Raw genomic sequence first — 4,614 nt, forward strand, 5'->3', positions numbered from 1 at the left:
TCAATTTGCCTTGATTCATGGACATAACATTCCAGGTTCCTATGCAATATTGTTCTTTACAACATCAGACTTTATTTCCATCACCAGTCACATCCACAACTGGGTGTTGTTTTTGCTTTGGCTCCATATCTTTATTCTTTCTGGTTATTTCTCCACTATCTCCAGTAGCATATTGGGCACCTACCAACCTGGGGAGTTCATCTTCCAGTGTCCTATCTTTCTGCCTTTTTGTACTGTTCATGGGGTTCTCAAGGCAAGAATACTGAAGTGGCTTGCCAGTCCCTTCTCCAGTGGACCACGTTTTTCTGGCATTGTTATTATTGTTATTAGAATTGGACTCCATTATCTATCCCTAGAGATGGGAAAGTCAAGAACAAGATCTGGTTTGAAATGGCAGTTGGGGCAAGTTGGAGGACAATGATGCAAACAACCTTTAATGAGCTGTATGCAGTCAATACTTGTGTGCCATTTGTAAGACATCTAGCTGTTAATTGGAAGATTTGTCTATTGTGCTCATTCTTCAGATATTCTAGGCCAGAGTGCCAACTCAACCTCCTTGTGTTCATCTTTAACCATGTCTCCCTTCCCTTTACTCAGATTGCTTTGCACCATCTTGAACATTTGGTGTTTCCTCTGTGTGGTTTTAGGACACTTGTGAGCTTGCTTAATGTATTAGTTGTCCTAATAGAAATGTATGATTATACAGTGGAAGTGAGAAATAGATTCAAGGGACTAGATCTGATAGACAGGGTGCCTCATGAACTATGGACGGAGGTTCGTGACATTGTACAGGGATCAAGACCATCCCCAAGAAAAAGAAATGCAAAAAAGCAAAATGGTTGTCTGAGGAGGCCTTATAAATAGCTGTGAAAAGAAGAGAAGTGAAAAGCAAAGGAGAAAAGGAAAGATATACCCATTTGAATGCAGAGTTCCAAAGAATAGCAAGGAGAGACAAGCAAGAAAGCCTTCCTCAGGGATCAATGCAAAGAAATAGAGGAAAACAATAGAATAGGAAAGACTAGAGATATCTTTAAGAAAATTAAAGATACCAAGGGAACATTTCATGCAAAGTTGGGCTCAATAAAGGACAGAAATGGTATGGACCTAACAGAAGCAGAAGATATTAAGAAGAGGTGGCAAGAATACACAGAACTATACAAAAAAAGATCTTCATGACCCAGATAATCATGATGGTGTGATCACTCACCTAGAGCCAGACATCCTGGAATGTGAAGTCAAGTGGGCCTTAGGAGGCATCACTATGAACAAAGCTAGTGGAGATGATGGAATTCCAGTTGAGCTATTTCAAATCCTAAAAGATGATGCTGTGAAATTGCTGCACTCAATATGCCCCCAAATTTGGAATACTCAGCAGTGGCCACAGGACTGGAAAAGCTCAGTTTTCATTCCAATCCCAAAGAAATGCAATGCCAAAGAATGCTCAAGCTACCACACAATTGCACTCATCTCACAAGCTAGTAAAGTAATGCTCAAAATTCTCCAAGCCAGGCTTCAGCAATATGTGAACCGTGAACTTCCAGATGTTCAAGCTGGTTTTAGAAAAGGCTGAGGAACCAGAGATCAAATTGCCAACATCCGCTGGATCATTGAAAAAGCAAGAGAGTTCCAGAAAAATATCTACTTCTGCTTTATCGACAATGCCAAGGCCTTTGAATGTGTGGATTACAATAAATTGTGGAAAATTCTGAAAGAGATGGAAATACCAGACCACCTGAACTGCTTCTTGAGAAATCTGTATGCAGGTCAGGAAGCAACAGTTAGAACTGGACATGGAACAACAGACTGGTTCCAAATAGGAAAAGGAGTACATTAAGGCTGTATATTGTCACCCTGCTTATTTAACTTCTATGCAGAGTACATCATGAGAAACGCTGGGCTGGATGAAGCACAAGCTGGAATCAAGATTGCTGGGAGAAATATCAATAACCTCAGATATGCAGATGACACCATCCTTATGGCAGAAAGTGAAGAAGAGCTAAAGAGCCTCTTGATGAAAGTGAAAGAGGAGAGTGAAAAGTTGGCTTAAAGCTCAACCTTCAGAAAACTAAGATCATGATATCCAGTCCCATCACTTCATGGCAAATAGATGGGGAAACAGTGGAAACAGTGGCTGACTTTATTTTTTTGGGCTCCAAAATCATGGCAGATGGTGATTGCAGCCATGAAATTAAAAGATGCTTACTCCTTGGAAGGAAAGTTATGACCAACTTAGACAGCATATTAAAAAGCAGAGACATTACTTTGCCGACAAAGGTCTGTCTCATCAAGGCTATGGCTTTTCCAGTAGTCATGTATGGATGTGAGAGTTGGACTATAAAGAAAGCTAAGCGCAGAAGAATTGATGCTTTTGAACTGTGGTGTTAGAGAAGACTCTTGAGAGTCCCTTGGACTGCAAGGAGATCCAACCAGTCCATCCTTAAAGAAATCAGTCCTGGGTGTACATTGGAAGGACTGATGCTGAAGCTGAAACTCCAACACCTTGGCCACCTGATGCGAAGAGCTAACTCATTGGATAACACCCTAATGTTGGGAAAGATTGAAGGCTGAGGAGAAGGGGATGACAGAGGATGAGATGGTTGGATGTCATCACTGACCCAATGGACATGAGTTTGAGTAAACTCTGGGAGTTGGTGATGGACAGGGAGGCCTGGCGTGCTGTGCTTCATTAGGTCGAAAAAGAGTCAGACACGACTGAGCGACTGAACTGAACTGAATAGAAATGGATCTGTATCACTAAGAAGAGCATTTCACAGGAAAACTTTTTAATTTCTTACTTTAGTTTTGTTTTAGCCAAAAGTCTAATATGGCGTTGAATGCAGATGGTAGAATTTCTCATGTTGGTGGGCTCTTGATGGCAGAATAATCAATTAATTTAGGGGTACTTATGGTAAAATGTATATTTTAGAATTTTAAAATTAATTTTTATTCAAGTGATATGGACAATAATTAATATTGTTCATAGGTAATACAATCACACTATTTCAAAGACTAAAGAGTATAAAAATGTATATAGCTATGTCTCCTCCCAACATCCTCATTTGTCTAGTTCCCCAATTCCCCTTGGAATAAACCATTGTTCATTCATAACTTTTCTTGCTCACAGAGTTTCTTGATGTATGTGTAAGCAAATATAAATATATTTTCTCTGTTTTTTCATGCTTCCCTGTATCTTTAGAAGCATCTTTTGAAGAAACAGATTTTCGATGTACTCTCAACAAGTTAGGTTTAATAGATAATAGTAGTTTCTGATAATAGTATAGGTGTGATTACATTTCAAGGGCATATTCAGAGCCTAGTATTTGAAATTTTTTTTCTTTGAAAATTCACTGAAATAACACTGTAAGAAAATTTCATTTAATATACTTTATGCTGCTAAAACAAAAGAACAGAGTCAAATGGTCAGGATACAGCTGAAACATATATCAGATTTCAAAGCCCAGGTTTTCACAGCTGTGCAGTACTTACAGCCCAAGTGTTTGTCACTAATGTATGAACAGTCTTGCTGGCTACCGTATGAAAGATTTCACATTTCAGGCTTGTACTTTGTCATTTCTTTCAAATCGGATATCAACAGTTAAGGTCTAAAATCATTTAAGAGCTTAAAGGACTGATAGTATAATATGGTACTCTTGCCAGTAATAGACAACCCAACACGAAGTAGTCTGAATGACACATAAAATTTCTTGGTTTATATAACCTGAAGTCCAGTTGGTAGATTAGGTTTCTGGGTTGATATAATAATTCAATTCACCAAGGATGCATGTTCTTTCTGTCTTTGCACTCTGCTATCAATGGTGTCGACGTTAACTTCAGATTGATTTTTCTCACATCTGTATTTCCCGTAGGAATTGGGATTATTCACTTTTCTGAGATGGAGTGACGTGGAGTGGGAGAAGGCCAGCAAGGAATACTGAGCATCAGGGGATTCTGGGTAACTCCCTTCAGTTGAGATTCAGGAATGTGTGCCCTTGATAAGCTTTATAATGAATGGGTAAAGAGCAATGTGAGCAAGTGTGTCTGTTTAGAAACTACAGTGTATCTTACACAAAATCAGGGGTGCAAGGTCAATTGAAGCTGCATATTGGAAACAGTGGGGAGGTTAAAATTTAAAATGTTGATGCCTGAGTCTAATTCCCAGTGATTTTGATTCATTTGTCCAGGGTTGGAACACAGATATTAGAATTTCAAAAATGTTCCTCAGGTGCTCGCTTCGGCAGCACATATACTAAAATTGGAACGATACCGAGAAGATTAGCATGGCCCCTGCACAAGGATGACATGCAAATTCGTGAAGCGTTCCATATTTTTAGCAACCTAGATGCCCATCAGCAGACGAATGGATAAGGAAGCTGTGGTACATATACACAATGGAATATTACTCAGCCAATTAAAAAGAATTCATTTGAATCAGTTCTAATGAGATAGATGAAACTGGAGCCCATTATACAGAGTGAAGTAAGCCAGAAAGATAAAGACCAATACAGTATACTAACACATATATATGGAATTAAAAAAGATGGTAATGATAACCCTATATGCAAACCAGAAAAAGAGACACAGACATACAGAACAGACTTTTGGACTCTGTGGGAG

At 38.9% G+C, this 4,614-nt stretch overlaps 1 non-coding gene across 1 annotated transcript; it reads left to right on the plus strand.

Moving 5' to 3' along the window:
• Positions 1-4,222: 4,222 nt before the first annotated feature.
• Positions 4,223-4,329, plus strand: LOC133073139 (U6 spliceosomal RNA). The gene has a single exon (XR_009696849.1). It is a non-coding gene; the product is annotated as a U6 spliceosomal RNA (small nuclear RNA).
• The last annotated feature ends 285 nt before the right edge of the window (positions 4,330-4,614 follow it).

Source organism: Dama dama, chromosome 18 (assembly GCF_033118175.1).
Source record: "Dama dama isolate Ldn47 chromosome 18, ASM3311817v1, whole genome shotgun sequence".
Classification (NCBI taxonomy): domain Eukaryota; kingdom Metazoa; phylum Chordata; class Mammalia; order Artiodactyla; family Cervidae; genus Dama; species Dama dama.